Below are 19,824 nucleotides of genomic sequence, written 5' to 3' on the forward strand. Positions count from 1 at the left end.
GCAATCACATGTTTACAAGTTTAATTTTTTCCTATATGGTAGTTTGTTAATCGTGCAAGTATTCTATTGGTACACAGTATGATTGATGGTACAAGTATTCTACTGGTACACGGTATGATTGATGGTGCATGCAGGTGGTAAGAACAAATGTTTACAAGTTTATTTTTCTCATATATGGTCGTTTGCTAAGTATTCTATTGGTACACGGCATGATTGATGGTGCAAGCATTTTCTAACATTGCAACAATGCCCCTTATTAAGTATTGAACCTTAAGAGTCATATGTTGCAACAATGCCCCTTGTTAAGTATTGAACCTGAAGAGTCATATGTTGAAAAAGGATGTGTACAGGTGAATTGTCCAGACCTTTAAAAGCTCTTTTGTAGAGCATGTCTTGCAAGGCTTTACATGTTATTTATCAAAGCATATATGACTTTATATGATACGAAATGATTTGCATTGACTTGCACCCTAACATTACTTTTGAGCTTCTCACCATTGTATTAGGCAATTTCTATGGTGGTCCTTCTAAGCTTATCATGTGTTAAAAAATTATGGTGGATCAAAGTTTAGGATTAAAGACATGAATATGGATGATAAGGCAATTAGAAACTCAAGTCATAAGATCTTTTGAAAAAGGAGCCTTGCATGTACATGATTTTGTAGCCTTGGATGTGCGTAGATTCTAAACAATCCTTATGTTACATACTACCCATGGGACTAGCATTTAACACTTTTCATGCCACTTGCTTGGATCCCTTTCATGTATGCAAAATTAAAAGAACAAATTTCAGCACTCTCCCTTGGATCTAGTTTTGACATTCCTTGCCTTTTTTTTACGTCCTAGTAAATTCTTGAATGCCTAATTCTTTTGCCATACTCTTGAGAAGGATGGCAATTGCACCATCAGTCTCCAAGTAGGCATGTAGCATGTGAATCCATGTAATCCATTTTAAGTCCAAAAAATAATTTTGGGGTGCATTTTCCTTTGCCCAAATAAAATGTTGACTAATTCCCTAGCTTGTTATGATGATGAAGTTGCAAAAGCAATGTAAAGGATAAATGAATTGTTTGATGGAGACTTCTAGAGTTTACACGATCCTCATGTGTCTAGCTGAATAAGTGATGCTAGCTTTTTTCATGTGACTACACATGACCCATGTGACTAGCGCATGACATGTCCAATACTTTCCATGTGACTTGTCTTTACATTTACCGATCTTATAAATAACCTTTGAGTTCTTAAACACACACACACACACACACAAATACAAAGATTTATTCTCCCCCTTCAGTTATGTAGGATTAGAAGATGAAGTTTAAACATGTAGGTACGGTCAAATGTTTTTCGTGAAAGATGATTCTACTAAAAATAGAATATGTAGTGTAGTTCTTTTTAAAAAAAATAATAGTTGTCTCATGAGAAACTTAAGAACATCTATATATTGGTGGTGAAAATTGAGGTGTATCACAAGCATTTCTTAAATATTTTCGAAGGTATGATGATTGAGTGGTTGAATGTGAATGTGTGTGTGTGTGTTCATGCGCACGCATGCGGGTCCGCATGCACACTGGCACACGCATGCACATGTATTTAGTAGTCTATGGTTTTGAAAAATACAAAAGCCACCAAATCTTAGTAAGAGGGATTTTCAAGTATTACAAGAAAGTACTATGATAATGAAGTATTTTAAAGAGATTTATTTTGAGAACAAAATAAGCAAACTAGATGTTATGAAGGGTGGCCCACTTGGGTAAAGTGGCACAAATGACCCTTCACTAGCCTCCCCAAGAAAGTTATCCCTTATGGGAATCAAACCCATTTCTTTAACCTAAACTTGAAAAGAAATATTGTAGGGTAGTAATAATCACATTAAGGAGGAGCTCCCCACATGCATCCATCCAAATGTTTGAATGATTAAAACCAAGTGAAACAATTTGGGCATGTAGACTCCATATAAATGTCTCAATTGTTAAAAATACCTTTTGACATATTGAAGAATCCATTTTGCCTTCAAGGTAAAAAATGGAACCAATCCAAGTCCCAAGTTTGCAACCATTAGGACCAGACATGATAGTTTCCATGGTTTGTAGAGTCTATGTTGACTATGATTCACCTACAGCAAAAAGACAAAGGTCTTTTTGCTCTAGGTGAAAGCCCAAGACATAATAATTTCCATGGCTATATATTGCTCATATTATTTCTTGATGTCTACGAAGTATACACTAAATATCTAAATTTAGGCATAATCAACAATCTAATGACATGGTATTTGATATTATTTGTCGGGTTAAATTCTTCATTAAATTTTGCACACATAATTTAAAGAGGGTCAAGGTGAGCTTTAAAAGGCTAGCACATAAAGAAATGATTAAAATGCAAGACGAGGCATTTGTAAGCTATAAATTTTTTTCATAAGTGCTTTGAAGATGCCCATAAGGAGAGGGAAATAATATTTCCATATAGTCATGTTTGGAACCAACTTATAAGGTAAGTCTTAGACGTGCCTTTAAAAAAAGTTATAGAAGAAAAACATATTTTCCTTGATATTGGGAGAATGAACTTTTTGCAAACTAAAGTAGCATTGTTAGGGGCTTTATCAAGATCCTCGATAAAGAATTGTTGCTTTAGCGATCTCAATTCTCTTTGAACCCCTATGTGATTAAATAAGTATGTGTGGTCCAATGATTCTTTATTATTACCATGGTAAACAAAGTCCTTAAAGACTAGTATAAAATTCCTTTTTCCATATGGTTAATAGAAATCAAAGTATTAAGGAATGTAGACCACATGAGCAAAATAAGTGTTAAGGCCTCACTGATTTTTACGAGGTCTATAATGTATATGATTGAGTCCTTTGCTAAGTGATTGAGCCCTTTGATAAGTGCTTAATGTATATGAGTGATTTTTATGAGGTTTATAATGTATATGATTAAGTCGTTCTCAATGATGCTCAATAAGAGAGTTATTTATAATAAAAAAAAAGTAAACTTTTCTAGGTGCTTTTTATATGTGCTTTGAAGATGCCCATAAGGAGAGGGAAATAATATTTTCATATAGTCATGTTTGGAACCAACTTATAAGGTAAGTCTTAGATGTTCCTTTTTAAAAAAATTATAGAAGAGTTGGATCTAAGGTAGCTTATTATTTTTAGTGATGCCATTGATGAAATTGTGAAAGGGGGTGAGGAACGCTAATGTTTTACTGTTCCCCACAACAAAAAGACCACATGCCCTCAACCCTATCATGATACTCTTGCCACATATTTGGTGGTCACTCAGGAGATACGTTGTCGGGTGGAGATAGGAGGATGACACAGATGGATTGATGGGGGGGTTATGTGTGGGGTGTAGAGTTAGGCTGGGTGGAGCAGTGGTGGGTGGGGTGCTTTCATGATTGCTCATAGTGGCTGGGGTTAGGTTTGGCTCTTAGGTATTTATCATGCCCAAACTACCTAAAGAGTGTGCCTCAAAATGGATCTTGTTCTCTGGAAAGCTAGTTCCCACCCTGTTTTCCTTTTGAGGAATCTTCAAGGTCATCCTCTTTATCTGTAGGCTTGTGGCAAAGGCACAACCTCTTGTGCCTCACGGGAGATGTCTTGCGAGTAAGCCACATGGGTGGTGTGAATGGTGGCATCCCCAGTGGGGCAAGGGCTTGTAAAATATTTGATATAGACGAAGAATACCTTGCGGGTTGTATTGGTTATTGGGCATGTGATAAATGTAGGTGGACTTTGCTTCCTTGTGATGAACGAGGGTCTTCATGGACAACATGGACAAGTGAAGTAGATTTTCATTGAGATGGGGAAGTTGAGGGTCAGGTGTGGTGTTGTGAGTTTAAGGAAGTGATCTTCCATTGTAAAGAGTGTGGAATTTACAAATAGGTGGCACCACATGGCAAGGTTTGACACAACTAGATAGGGGATTCAATGGAGTACATAAGTGTGGTGTCTAAGGACATGAATTGGTTGAAGAAAAAAAGGGTGGGGTGAGGGTGGATTGTCGCACGGTGTTAGTGCAGGCTAATATGGTGTGGAAAGTGGGGGTTAATATAGGGTCCGATAAAAAGATATTGAATTAAAGGACTAGGGTGTTATGCAAGTGACATGTTTGAGCCGCAAGACCTCTTTGCACATGACCCACATAAAGAAAGTCACCAAGTGACCCACAAAAATAGGCTCCCTCCACAATTTATCACCCACTCCCACAAAAATAGGCTCCCTCCACAATTTATCACCCACTCCCACATCATCCTAACCTCTACCACATTTGCTTTGGTTGGACTTCTTCCACCTTTAACCATCCCATATCTACCTCTGAGAAACTCTCAAGGATGCTATAGATTGGTCTCTCATGGAGCATATTATCCCCTAAGACCCAACCATAATGACTTTTTAGCATCTCTAAGAACTTCAAAAATTGAAGGGGGTTGAGCTTAGTAACCATGTGGCCGAGACTTCCAAGTGACACATTCTCTAACAACAACATGAGTTCAAGTGTCGGGATGAGTCTATCCAAGAAGCTTAACCACCCCCAACAACTACTTTCGATTGCCAAATGAGAAGAATTTCAAGCTAGAAGTCAAGCTCAAGTAAGCTTATTACTGTCGAGGCCAACCAAGAAGAGATAGTGAAACTAGGACATGGATGCCCTCTAGCTATAATACCAAGCACTAGAAACCATCAAGATTGCAACCAAGGAACATGAAGCCCAAAGCTCCTAGATGAGCTCAAGCAAGCTAAAATCAAAGAAGCTCAAGCTAGTTGTGCAACTAACTAATTTACAAAGGAGTGTGGGTACACCGTCACATGCAACTGAGGAGATCAAAGCCCTTACCAATTTCCATGAGAAGTACAACCAAGCCATGACCAGAGGGGAAGCTTGAGAAGAGGCCTACCAAGAACTCTTCCAAACCAACATCACCCAAGCACACACAAAAATATCCATAAGCTAGAAACCATGGTACCTCATTGGAAGGGCATGACCAAAAGAAGTTGGACAAAGAAGCTGGACATGCTTCTCTCATTGGGCCACCAACCTTGACACCTTGCCACAACCATGAGTGGATACCCTTACCCTCATTAACTAGCCGATAGGAGCTTTTCTCCTTAGTGGATTGGGGATTATGTCTTCCAAAGGCAACAGTTGTGGTTGGGCTTGTGCCATAGGCATGTGGGTGGTTGAAGGTTCCTCCATGGTCAACCCTGGTGAGGAAAATGAGGGGTTTTGAGATGCCTCCATCTTTTGCCTCTTTGGGGGAGGTTAAGGCTTGGGTTAGGCTACTTCACAAGCTAGGAATGGGTTGGGCGAGACACATGGAAGCTCTTTATTGATGGCATGACAAAGGATCTTTGTAAGCATGTGGATGCACCTTGCTTGCCGAGTTGTTCCTGCATGAGCCTTTAATAGTACAGACTTTGATACAATTTTTTGATCATTGAAAAACAACTTAGCTAGGATGCACCCTATTGTGTTGGTCCCTAGCCTTCTGGTGAGGAAAGTGAGTACAAGGGATGGGAGCACCAATTTGGGGACAATTTCAACACACACACACACATACAGTGGGGACGAGTCAGGCTAAGAGAAGAAGAATATTAAAGAACTTTTTTGATTTTTAAAAGAATCTCTGTTGCTCTGTGCCTCATCTCTTTCTCTCTCTCTCTCTATCTCTCTCTCTCTATCACACACGCACACACACACACACACACACACACACACTTACTCCATTTGTGCTCATATGACACATGCAATGGCACAAATTGCATGTAGCCTACTTTACTAGGGTTCTTTACTTTTGCCTATGGGTTGCTGCCACTCTGCCATGCCTATGTACACAAATGTTCAATCATAATCCTACAAGGATGGTGGTGTGCAATAATATTTTTGCGGCATCTACTGCCTATGGGTTGCTATGACTGTGTTGTACCTTTGTATACAAATGTTCATCATAACCCTATAAGGGATGGTAGTGGGCAGTAACGTTTTTGTGGCACTTGCTCTGCTATGATGAAGATGGAAGACTCCTTCGCTGTGCCTCAGTCATGACCTATATATTAGAATGGAGGTGAGTTATTTAACTCACTTAGTATGTCTGCCTTCTTATTGAGCATTACACAATGTCTCTCACCCTTGCCTCCACAAGGGGTCCTCCTACCCAGGTACACAAACATTCAAGAAAAACATTGTTTTTCATACCTGAATAACTTGGAATTTTGCAAGTAATCTATGGAATTATATTTCATGGGCATCATTATATGTTTTAGCTCTAAATAGTGTTGGATCAAAGTTCTGTTTTAATTGTTCTACATGGTAAGTATTTGAGGAGAAAAATGAAAGAGTGCTTCCCCCACACCTATCCCTCTATTTCTCACACTTTAAGAATGACTGTGGATTCTAGTACTACACTGTCTGATCATATGTCTCTGAAATGGGGATGCATATAATGGGCTGGGAAGAAGTTGAGCTGAACAGAGCCGTGCCGTGTCGACGGCGGGCCGAGATGAGGCCGGGCCGGCGGATCATGGATGGAAGGCAAGACCCGAGTCGAGGCCGGGCATGAATGCAAGTGACCGGTGAGACCCGCAAGGAAAACGTGCGAGACGCGCTCGACGGGCCGATGGAGCCGCGTCATGAAGCATGGACCGTGGAAAGCCACGTGTGGCAAAGGCGTGGGCTTGTTTCCGCCGGGCCCATGACACTAGTTTCCTACTACGAAACAAAGGGTAAACAATTTGCTACTTAAGGATGAACTATTTATCAGACAGACTGAAGAGGCAATTGAGAGACTCAAGAGGAGAGGTACTATACAAGGATCTTGGAGGTTTTTTGCCAATGAAATGCAGGGTATAATCAGGGGGGTTGGGAATGTTATGGAAATGTGAATTGTGGAATTAATTATGGAATTATTTGATATTTTATGTGATATTTATGGTACGTTCATTAGCCGCACGATTGTGACTGGCTATGTGCGAGAGCGTGGAAGCAGTGTTCTCATCGTGGTGGGCAGATAAGAGAGATTTAATGTGTCTTTTGTTTTTGGTGAGCAGATCAGTGCACGGAGTAGCGTGGGTGCGATGGATTTTGGCCGGCGCGCAACCGTTAGGTTTTGGTGTGCGCCGATGGTCGCTCACCCATGGTTTCATTTAATTAAATTGCTACAATTTGAATGTAAATATCCAAGCTTGGAGACCAACTTACTTTTTGATATTAATAGCCCAAAGTGGAATGTACCAAGCTATTTTTGAGCACTTGCTTTTTAGCTACTACATAAATACATGCATGAGGAAGCGCTCTCACTCATGCATGGGGGGAGATTGAACCCACTCTTTGTTGTGGTTAGTTTGCTTTCTATGTCTTCTTGTCTATTTATCAAGCTTATGTTATGGCTATGGTGGTTTATTAATAGTAGGGAAATTGAGAGCTGAGGAAAAAAGACAAGAAAGAAAGAGACGGAGTGATCTCCTAGAAACTTTGCAGAAAAAGAGGCAGGTTGGGAAGCTAACTGCTGAGGAGACTACTTGATACTTCAAGTGTCAGGCTGGATTGAGGAGCAAAGATGATAAATGCATCAGGAGGGAGAAAATTAGATATAAATGGAAAACTTTTAATAACAAAAAGAATCCAGATGGGTATCTGTTTAAGCTGATTGAGGGGATGAGGAGTAAGCAAGTTATGGGTAGGGTCCTGGATGAAAATGGTCATGAGATAAGGTTAATAGCCAAAAAATCGGTGGAGTTTCTGGGGTCAACTCTCATCTCAAAGAAGATTATTCAGCCAGAAGGTTCCAAGCTGAGGCCAAATTACTAGAACAAATCAGCAGGAGATTAGATCTTGATAGGGCAAAATGGTTGGAGAGAAATATTGAGTTAGATGAATGTTGGGATGCCCTTCTAAAGTTGGGAAGAGAGAAATCAACTGGATGGGATGGACTATCTGTTGAGTTCTTCATTACCTTCTGGCCATCATTGAAGGAATTTGTATAGAGAATTTGCAGAGAAGCATTTAAAACAAGCAATTTGGATAAGGGTTTCAAGGAAGGGTTGGTGAAACTCATTTCTTTAAAAAAAGCTTGTGATAGATTTAATCATTGGAGGCCTATTACATTGCTGACTATTATATACAAAATTTTGGCTAAAATGATTGCCATCAGGATTACTCCTGCTCTTCAAGAGATCATATCTAAGAAACAACATGGCTTTATAAAAGGAAGGTCTATTATATGACAATATCTATGCTGCTATGTTGGGGAGAGATTGGGTTTTGAGAACTAAGCAGAAATGCATCCTTCTGCAACTTGATTTGGAGAAGGCTTATGATAGGGTACACTGGTCATTTGTGGCTAGAGTAATGGAAAAATTGGGGTTTGGATTCATAATGGCCTCTTGTATATACACCCTTACTTTGGGAGGAAATTCCAAGTTATTGTTGAATGGGAGGGTGGTAGGGGGATTTGAAGTGAACAGGTTAGTTAGACAAGGTTGTCCCCTTGCTCCTCTATTATTTGCTATTACTTCTCACCCTCTGATTGTGGCTTTAGAACATGCCTCTGTTGAGGGGAGGGTAACTGGGCTAAAGTTGAGTAATGGGGAACAACTAGTCATTCAATGCTTTGCAGATGACTCCTTACTCTTTTTGAGGGCTAATAATGATAATGTCAAACTGGCTTTAAGCATCATACATGAGTTTGTTGATACCTCTGGATCCAAATGTAATATCCATAAGTCTAAATTAATAAGCCTCTCTCAGGATAATGATTTTGACTTAGAAATATGGCAGTGTGAGGTTGTTAAGAGGGGACAAATCGTTAGAGATTTAGGGGTTTCTTTTGGGGTTGAGGTGACCAACAAACAATTAACAGATTGGGCATTGGATAGATTCTATTTGAAACTTAAGAAATGGGAAGGTATTAGAGTTCCTTTCCACGATAGGGTGGCTATATGTAACATAGTAATGAATGCCTATATTATGTTCTTATGCTGCCCAGTGTTGGATTTTGGAAAAGGACATTAGCAGAGGATTGTAAAGCCCGTAAGAGACTTTGTCTGGAGGAATGTTAGGTCCAATAAAAAGGCTTTAGCCTGGCTTGCTGTTAGGGGCTTAGCCTTAACAGGGAAATGCTTGTGAAGAAACACATAGAGAAAGAGAAGGAAGAGAGGGAGAGAGGGAGAGAGGGAGGAATGTTAGGTCCAATAAAAAGGCTTTAGCCTGGCTTGCTGTTAGGGGCTTAGCCTTAACAGGGAAATGCTTGTGAAGAAACACAGAGAGAAAGAGAGAAGGCTTTAGCCTGGCTTGCTGTTAGGGGCTTAGCCTTAACAGGGAAATGCTTGTGAAGAAACACAGAGAGAAAGAGAAGGAAGAGAGGGAGAGAGATAAAGAGCTAGGTTTCCGTTGAAGCTCCAAAAATTCACCAACCATCAATGCCCCTACAAAAAAAAGTCCTAAGGTAGATGATGGCCTAGGGTAGGTGAAGGGTGGCCGTAAGGGCAGGTGAAGGGTGGTTCACATAGAGTGCACGCACATGGGCTAACACTTGGCACATCTGGTGGGTCGGATTCCCAATGCCATGACTCGAACCCACGAGTATAGGGCCATGCCAGTGTCATGCACATAACATGTATCTAGTGCAAGTACCTTGCAACCATTTTATGGCAACATGCCAGGGCTGGGAACCCATCGAATACAATGTCATCCACCCATGATCATATAAAATGAAAACGTAAAGCCTTCACAAATATGTCCACACACTCCAATGGCATGAAGTAGACACAACACATGCATAACACTACCCATCAACAAGATATGTCAATGAAGCTCCAGCATTTGTTACATGATGATGTACCATAAATGGGACAACACCTTGAGCTTGAATCCATGAACATGGCACATCATCTCCAAAAAATTATACTAAATAGCACAATAGTGTGTACATAAGCATCAAAGTAAGCACTCTATCCACATCACCAAGCTCCTTTGGTTTCGTGGCTTCTAGAAGAACATCCTCTTCCAGCAGAGTGTCAAACCAAGCTGCATCAACCTCTGTAAGGCTATCACCATGGACATGCACTCCATCATTGGCAAGCAACATGTCAAACCAATCTATGTCTCACCCTTACCGAAACTAGAAACTGGATTTTTCGAACTATCTGCACCACGAGAGAAACCGAATGCAAGGTTAGAGACATCCAAGGGCATCGATGACTTGGCTCTTCCGGCCTTCATGCTCCTTCCATGCTCCCTCAACCCTCACCATAACCATCCCATCATCATGGTTAGAAATACCATCTCGATCATCCGAATCTCCCTTAACATCCGAGCATAAACTGCATATTGCTGATTCACCTGCTTATCCATCCAAGGGGTCTCGGCATGTGAGGACTTCTCCGGGCTCTTGCAGCCACTCTGCTCCTCCCCAACTTGACCCTTGTGCTTATGCATCCAAGTATCCTGGAGATCGTCCTCCATGTTTTCCTGCATATCCATCTGAGGGGTCTCGACATGCAAGGGCATTCCTGGGCCCTCTTGGCCACACAACGAGCATTGAATTATGAATTAAGTGGACTTTTTAGCTCCCCACTTTTATAAAACTTACTCCTTATCATTTTAAACATTCCAAAAGTTGAAATACCAAAGATAAACTTACTACGATTCATGAAAGAATGAACCTTTTTCAAAATTTTATTGAAACTATAACCTTTTTCGATAAGCAGCAAAATAAGATGGCATGATTGAGAGATAAAGGCAAATTTAGTAGAGCAAAGACGAGAGAATCTAAAAAGTTAAGAGTAGATAACACCATACTTAGCTGTATTAGAAATATTGAAAGAAAAGTGAAGCATCTGAATGATCTTTAAGTTAGCATATTCAGGTTGTAAAAGCGTTTGTCATAAATATCTACGATGAAGCCTGAAGATGATTGAGTGATCTTAAGGTCTCAAAAAGCACAACTATCGCTATTCGAGGTGCGGTTAAGTTCGCAAAATTCCTTGGGATAGATCTCTCCACCTAACGAATTTGGACTGATATACAAAAACTCTTGAAAGGAAGAAATGTCAGGAACGAAGAGGTCATCTACAAAACGTCTCACATTACAAAGTTTGTGAAGAAAGATAGGACAAGTATTAGCAGAAATAAGGTGTTCCATAAAACCAAACTCATAAGTAAAAAGATAAAAATTAGCAAGAAAGACGGCACAATTGGTACCCATGGGAATACCAATTACTTGCTTAAATAAAGAGTCGCCTAAGGATATATAAAGGTTATCTAGGAGAAAATCTAACCAAGTACAAATGTCATCTTTGTCTACAATTTTGGTGAAACTTTTCTCTCTTATCCCTTCTTGGTAATCACATCATGAAGCTCTCGGGCCGTGTCAATGATGCCCATACTACCACAAGCTTGCAGACTGCAAACAATTGTGCTCGGGTCTGGATGCACCCCTCACATTGCATTTGTTTTGAGCAATCCGATGCTTCCTTACTGAGGATCTATCTCCAATCCCTTCTTGGCAATCACAGCATGAAGCTCTCGGGCCTTTTCAATGATGCCCATACTACCACAAGCTTGCAGACTGCAAACAACTGTGCCCGGGTCTGCATGCACCCCCTCACATTGCATTTGTTTCGAGCAATCTGATGCTTCCTTACTAAGCCCTTCATCAGCATATCCAGAGATCAAAGCATTCCGGGAGACTGCCTCTTGGACTCTCAGTTTACCAACCGCATCTTGTGATGTTGCAAGTAATCTACATCTGATGAGAACCTTCTCGTCACTTGAAACCAGATCGGTTGATCCACAACAGCTTGAACATGAGAATATGGGGATTCAAGGCAATGCACTGGCGTGGAAATCTCCATCCTCCTCCCCCTTCCATGCCCATACCATTGGTCCACCATATATTTCATTAGCTGACTAGTCTGATGCATAACCCCTTTGAGCCTCAGGAAAACCGGCGTCATTAGCTAATCCCGACATGAAAGACACTATGGTAGCATGCTCTCCAATAAATTCCCCTCCAACCATGCAGATTTGGCCTGATGAGGTAATCCACTTTCCTTTTACAGATAGGGTCAAGCCGTTAAGGCTAGCTACCATTTGCTTCTCCACATCTTCCGGATGAACCTCCAAGTCATCGAAACCATTATGAACCACTTCATGAGCATTTTCCACTGCTGCATGCAACTCTGGGGTATTTCCATGTGGGCTGCCAGTGCCATCGAGTTATCATTAACCACATTGAAAAGATCCCAGGTCAAACCTTCCCCACATACATCATGTGCGTTCGCAGCAAGAGCCTCCTCTTCTGGATCATCCAGTAATTCTGCCATCAACTGTCCATAGGATGGAGACTCTGCAAAAGTTTGCTTTGACTGTTTGTTGGCCATAGGATGGTCATCCTCATATACACAATCATCATCCGCCACATTGCAACACCTCCTGCTCCAAGGCTAGGCCGAAACCCAATCCGAATTGATCATGCAAATGTCGGTATGGAGGAGGTACAAATCCGGAAACTGGAAACATCTCACCCCAAGTGTTCATGACCTCTACTACCTAGCTTGGCAAGAACATGTGTGCTTCTTTCAGAAGTGATACGGCATCATCCTCATCGGGAGGTGGGATGCTCATTCAGCTTATGGCATCTACCATCACTTATATGTAGGATATAATTAATGTGCTACTGTTCATCCGCACCATGATCTTTAAGAACATTTTGGGCAGCCAAAAGCTCCTCCTTTGGATGCTCAATCGCAACCATATCCACTCCATTATCAGGGCAACCATAGTCAGCATCAGGAGTCTCAGAGTCACACTCCGATTTGTTGTCCAAACTACATCAGACAAGAGGTGTCCTAGTGCAATTGTTGTCCATGCTATATTTTGCAACAAAGAGTCTTCTCTTCGAGGGTGTTGGGAGTGTCATTCCATGGCCAAGGCAGCATCTTTGAGGAACCACTTTAGCTCCTTTTTACTCTTCATCAGAAGGCGGTCAATATCGCATGCATTCCTCTGCTTGAGCCACCTCCACTGGACATCCTCAAACTGCTCAAAAAAATGCATTTAGACACACCCGATAGCTGTGACCCTGGAATCTGCATTGGCCACATACATGGTACAAGTAGTCATTGGTCCCGTGGCCATGTTGGCCACATTGCCTGCAGGTCACACATTCACTAGGCCGGTGCTTCTTACTGCCACAATACTTGCATGCTTTCCGACCCATTACCAAAGTCTACCCGGCTCTACTTCTAGTTTAGCCAATCTGGACTGCTCCAGTTCGCTAAGGGATGGCAACCCACATTCCAGTGGCTCATCTTGGTGGACTCGGCTAGGTGAGGCAGGTAGCAGATCACAGAATTTGGTCACTGGACTGCCACACTGTACGGAGAGCTCTTCAGGGCCTGGTAGGTGTCGGGGTACCAAGCGAACAGTTCGGGTTATGCCACTGCCATCCATCTTGCCAGCAGGAAATGCTCAAAACTCGGTCGGCTCAAATATCGCGGGGCCATAGTAGCATCAGCTATCATAAGCGTGCAATAGGCAAGGTATCCACTTTCCGGATTCAGCAAGTCGGGGAGTGTCGGAGTCCACAGTCTAGGTGGAGGCCCAACTAGCAGAATAGAGGGCCGTGAATCTATGCCACAGGCAAGAGAAGAACAGCTGGGGCCGAAAGCTTCTCCAGTCGTCCACCCACAAGAGTCCAGACAAGCTAAGACGAAAGCTAAGGAGCATTTCTGTGAAGACATAGCTGTTTCCTCCGCTTTGAGCAGCTCTACCGTTGCAGGGCAACCAGTGTTAAGCCTCAGAGCGAGCTTTCAAAGACAGTAGGCAATGTCGAAGTTCGTGTGGCTTCCCCTGCCTGCCCTTTAGCGCCTGCGTCCACATCTAGCTTCATCACCAACAGGGGGTTGCATTTGGGGTTGTTAACATCGTGGGTCACCAATATGTTACGGCCTCAGCCCTATTAGGGTATTGCTTGCGAAGACACACAGAGAAAAAGAGAAGGAAGAGAGAGAGAGAGCGCGCGGTTTCCATTGACGCTCCAAAAATGGCAACTGATGACTCAGCATCGGTGAAGGGTTTTGGCGATTTAAGGGTGGTTCACATGGAGTGCACGCACACGGGCTAACACTTGCTTGGCACAGACTTAGCCTGCCTCAAAGTGAAGGACGCCTTGGTATTCTTCATCTTCCCTCTCACACAATTGCTAGATTGGCTTTGCTTCTACCCAAGTGTCTTCAGTAGAAGGAGATTTGGACAAGGATACTAAAAGAGTTAGTGGATTGTTCAGCTATCTATTTTGATGGTATTTGGCAAGGCCTAGGACGGAAATATAAACTCTTCTCTTGTGCCCCTCTTAAGATTACAGGGTCTCCCTTTTGCAGGATGCTTTGCACCAAATGGAAAGAGGTTTTGGAATTAATGTGGTTCCGGATGGATGTGGTAGGGCTTTAGGAAATTCTCTACTATGTTTAGGGATCTGGTGGACTCATAAGTTTAATCCTCCCTTAGCTCTGCAAGATCCTAGAACAGCCAAAACTCTAAACAGCTTGAGAAGGTTTTCTGGCTCTGCTAGGATGGGGTATCAGTTGGATGGAAGGAGTCTGAGCAACTGGAAGTGGAACTTGGCTTGTCTTATAGGGAATGGCAACTTGTTAGACATGTATTGGATAAGGTGCAGGAAGGATGGAACTCCACAGCTGTGGATGAGTCTTATTGGTTAAGGGATTGGGTCTAGTTTAATGGGTCTAAACTAGACAATGGTGCAACCAAGGCTCTATACAAAGCACTGAGAAGAGTGAGGATAATGTTATTTATTGTAATAAAATTTGGAGAGTGAGCTGGAGTTCTAGTTGTTGGAGAATGAAACGGAAGGCAATATGGGAGACTGAAGTGCTTACAAAGTCTCAGGTCTTTCTATCGAGAGTGGTACATGGGAGCCTTACCTATTGGATCTAAGTTGGTACAAAGGAATTTTACCAATGGATGTTGTCCTAGATGCAGGACTGCTTTGGAAGATGGAAAGCATGCATTTTGGGATTGCCCTTCCATTAGGAGTGCTTGGACCAAGATTGGAAAATAATGGATTCATAGTAACTTAGGTGTACAAGGACAATGGGGGGACTGGTTATTAGGGAGATGGACAACCAGTGTTGGACATGTTGACTTGATTTTTAATCTAGGCAGGTTTTGTTGTTTGTGGGAGATCTGGAATTCCAGGAATTGTATTGTATTTCAAAAGGCTTGTGCACATGAATTGATGTGAATGGGTTAATGCATAAGTATATATGTATGTGCTGGTCCATATGTTTGGTTAACAAGTGGAATGGGGTGGAGCTAGTTCAAATGATTCAGGCTCTATAGAAAGTCATCACCTGATCTTTTCCTCTAGGAGAGACCTTCGTTCATACTAGGCTTTGCCTAATTGTGTGGTGTGTTTTCTTTCAAGGCCTTGTAAAGATGAAGTTGGAGTCTAAACTAGACAAGCATGGACCTAAAACTAAGAGATGGTATAAGAAGGTAAAGCAAATAAACTACACTTTTGTTACCTTTATTGAGAACCTAGACCCAAAGTCAAAATATGGTCCAAGAAAGGGGATGTGTTGGATAAATAGGCACCCAGAGGATGCACCACTAAGGCTATGGTTGAAGCTTGCATTCTGCTTGGTTATCAAATATCTTGGGAGAAATCCTCTTTTGTGTTTGAGGATAACAGATGGGATTTGATTTGTAACTTGCTTAATAGACCTTGAAGGATAAATTAGCTATTGTAAGTCTGATATGATGTAATGTTTCATTAATACACACACACACACACACACACACACACACACATAGGTCCAAAAAAAAAAGAAAAATGAAAGAGTGGTGCTTTCAACTGTGAATACACATGGTTATGAATATGGGTTCATTCTGGTCGGGATTATCACTCTGTTTATACTACATCTTCTCATACTAAAGATGTACTACATATATTTATGAGTTGCCATGGCTCTATATGTGACTTTGTTTTATGTTATTATGTCCATAATAGCTTTGTATTTAAGATACTAGGGTATGATGATCAGGATATAACCTGTCCCTAATGCTTTTTTGAGCTCTGGTTTCAACTCATAATGGGATTTCCCACACATTTGATTTATATGGAATATTGTACACATGATTGGTCTATGATTGACAGGTTGAGGATAATTAGGTAACTCAGATTATACATATATTACTAGCCTTGGATGCTCTTTGCCTGGCCTAGACTTAACCTTGAACTATATGCAGGAACCACGTTTGGGTTGTTTTCTACTCATGGTAGTACCTATATACTGGTTTGTTTTGACTAAATTTGGAGACTCTCTTAGCCAGGAAAAGATATTTGCCTTACGAATGAATATTGGTAGCATAGGCTTTTGACCCTGTTGCCCTACACCTACATAAAGATGGGCTTTTACATAAAGCCATAGCCTTGAAGGCTCCAATTTTCTAATAGTTGTTTGCTACCTGGCTTTGATTTTCAAACTGGGCTTTTTCTTGAAGTAGATATATGCTAATTCTCTCTTTGGGGTTGCATTTGGATGTTGTTATGAGGATAGTTCTCCACACCTGATAGCCAACCATGATGGCAACCTTATTATCCTTCCAAAACAGGATGGGCTGGTCCTATGTGTAAATGATATTCTAGACAATATGATTTTGTTGCTTGCAAATGATCTGATCCTACTTAGGCTGCTCTAAACCACTCTTTAAATGGAGCTATTTTAACTACTAGTTGGGGCTATTTCTTCAAAACCCACTCTATATGGCTTCCTTGAATCTCAAAAGATTGTAGGTAGATTGCCTCTGCCTAGATAATGCCAGTTGTCCACTAACAACCCTACTCTATGGCACTATTACTTGGTGTTTGGATTATCTAAGGTTGCTAATTGGGCTGATTATTATAGTTTTACTGAGATTTGAAAGTTCGTTTCAAACAGTAACATCTTATTAAAACCTACAGGGTTTAGTTCTAGGGGTGCTTCTCCTTAGAAATTGTATGCAAGTTTGCTAATTACATAGCAATGAATACGTGGCTATCTTTAGATCACTTGGTCTACTCTTACTAAGAGGGAGTACACTCCCCCTTTACCTAATTGATATGGTTCTATTCGGGTCCTCCTTCTATGTCTATAGCAGGATTTCAAGAATGATAAAGACACGTGCTAGCTCATAAAAAATTCATAAGATCTGTAAGATATTAATGAACTTGCTAAATGGAGGTTCTTTCAACATAAATTTAATGATGACTGCTGTTGGATAAACACATAACAACTGGGATATATTAGTACATACAGTGTTAAGTGCTACTTGGACTTACATAATTTAGCTTGGTTAGGATTTTTTATTTTTAACTTGTGAGGATAGAGTGACATCCATAACATGTGGATAGGTCCACTGACACCTATAATACGCATTCAGGCTCAAAAATTGTTTTGTCTATAACATGTGGATAGGTCCACTGACACCTGTACTATGCATTCAGTCTAACAAATTGTTTTATTTGTTTGTATGGATATAGGTAACAAGATCTACCCTCTCTTCTCTTGGCGGTTAATTTCAAACAAGCTCCCCTTGCTAGTTTAATTTTATTTCCACTAGATGCAACTTGTCATCATTGACCCTAAAATGTACATAACTCATAGTTGAAATTGTTTCATGTATAACATCTCTTTGAATCAAGATGGTATGGCTTCGTGAATAGTTATATCTATTCATATGTGGATATTGTATATGTTTTAAACTAGCAACACACACGCACACACACACACACACACAATGGTCGCGTACAAAAAAAGAGGATGAAGGAAAAGACTTGGCTATGTTTCAAGAAAGGCCTTGATGACCCAAGTGCTAATAGGGCGGGGGGAGGACCCTAATGGTTATGCATCAAAAAGCCAATGAAATTTTAGGAAAATATTTTTTGTTGTCTAAAATAAGTTGTAGATAGAAAATCTTCAAATTTAGCCCCTTGGAATTGAGACCATATTTAGTATTCAGGTGCCATAGCTCAGACATGGCTCCCTTCCTACCGGATAATTTTGAGGCAGTGGTGGCTATGAGGTATAGGGTTCCTCTTAACGAGATCCTTGATGAGAGGCATCTCGTGATGCAACCCATTCAACATCTCAACCTCCCCTGATTTTTTCGTATTCAATGAAGTGCAAAGTAAGAGGGAGATCTAGGCCCCATGATGATTGGTTTTAGAAGGCCATGAGGCCCGCCTTGTCGAGGTAAAGTGCTACTTTGGGTACTTGGAAAACATCATGATATTCTACCAAAGTATAGGTGATCCTAAAGTGGTTTTCGAGGGGTTTTTGACTTGGGAGTGAATGAGGGTTCCCTTGACTATGGGTGGAGCATGTCAAGGTCTATAGAAAAGAATCATCTCTAATGGTGACTTGGGAGTGAATGAGGGTTCCCTTGACTATGGGTGGAGCATGTCAAGGTCTACAGAAAAGAATCATCTCTAATGGTGACTGCCATTGCGGCAAATGGGTCATGAAGATTCAATGACCGTTTCTGAGGTTTCCTCCTATGTAGTGGGTTGATAATGTGGTTTTGGTTGTATCAGCCATGGATTTCATGCCCCTTGTGCAGGGATTAAGTCCTTATTTTGAGTGTGTGCATAATCGTGTGTGAAGTGCAATTGCGGGAAAGAGTGTTGGATGTATTAAAAGCAAGATGCAATAAATGTCCAAAGCTATGTGGAAGAGTGGCTACAATGTGGGTGGTGGGTTCTCAGGACTAAGTGCCACGGGGTCTTAAAGACCCTTGTCAGGTGATATCAATGGATCTCACTGCTGCTATTGACACTAACTACAACTAAATGCCATCAACAAAAAGAGAGCCATTTTACTCACACACAAAGAGAGAAAACACTAGACTCTCTAATGAAACAGAGAAAGAGGACCTCATGTGCTTGCCTTCTGCATTTACCTCCTGCTTGCCATCTGGCTGCCTTCCCATTCTTACTTTACACCCCCCCTCTCTTCTGCCTCCACCTCGCCCTTCCCTTCCCCTCATCCTGCCCCCCATCCAGCCTGCCTTCTCCCCTTGCTCCTTCCTTTCTGCTCTCCATTGCTCCTACCTGCCTGTCTTCTGCTGCTCGCCATTGCTATTGTCCCTACCCTCTCTTGCACTTCTTGCCCTCCCCCTCTCCGCCCCCCTTCTCTTGGCTTCCCTTTCTTTGTCGTGCAAGTACATAATTTTTTAAAACAAGTTTCAAGTCGGCCTTTCATTCTGTCGCGCCCAAGTACATAATTTTATAAAACAAGTTTCAAGTCGGCCTTTCATTCTGATTAGCATCATGGATAATCAACCTCCTCCTCGGCCAAGCGAACCATCCATTTTTTACAAGATGAGCTTGAGTTACTCTTCACCAAAATTGAGAAAGACTCCAAGATGACACTCATTGGAAAAATCTTTGGCTCACCCCTCCCGTATCCAAGCCCTGCGCAACTTCACCAAAATTGAGAAAGACTCCAAGATGACACTCATTGGAAAAATCTTTGGCTCACCCCTCCCGTATCCAAGCCCTGCGCAACTGGATACTTGCGCGCCTTCCAACTCCACACTCCACTTTAAAGATGTGTGGCTACTTGGGAGAGGATTTTTCCAAGAAGACTTTGATGCAGAGGAGGTAGCCTCATCTATACAAGATTAACCACAACCCCACCTCCCTCCACGTGGGCAAAGGAGGTGGGGCTAATTTAAAATAACCACTCCTCCTGCAAGCGTGAGGAGGAGCCAAATCTCACATCTACCAATGCAATCTTGAATTTGAATCTAAGAATATCTCATC

The 19,824-nt window shown here is 41.5% G+C and overlaps 1 pseudogene; it reads right to left on the reverse strand.

Moving 5' to 3' along the window:
* Positions 1-10,540: 10,540 nt before the first annotated feature.
* LOC147605607 (uncharacterized) lies at positions 10,541-14,036 on the reverse strand (annotated as a pseudogene).
* Between the last annotated feature and the right edge of the window lie 5,788 nt (positions 14,037-19,824).

This window comes from Cibotium barometz, chromosome 59 (genome assembly GCF_041138505.1).
Source record: "Cibotium barometz isolate CiBa-2024 chromosome 59, ASM4113850v1, whole genome shotgun sequence".
Taxonomy (NCBI): domain Eukaryota; kingdom Viridiplantae; phylum Streptophyta; class Polypodiopsida; order Cyatheales; family Cibotiaceae; genus Cibotium; species Cibotium barometz.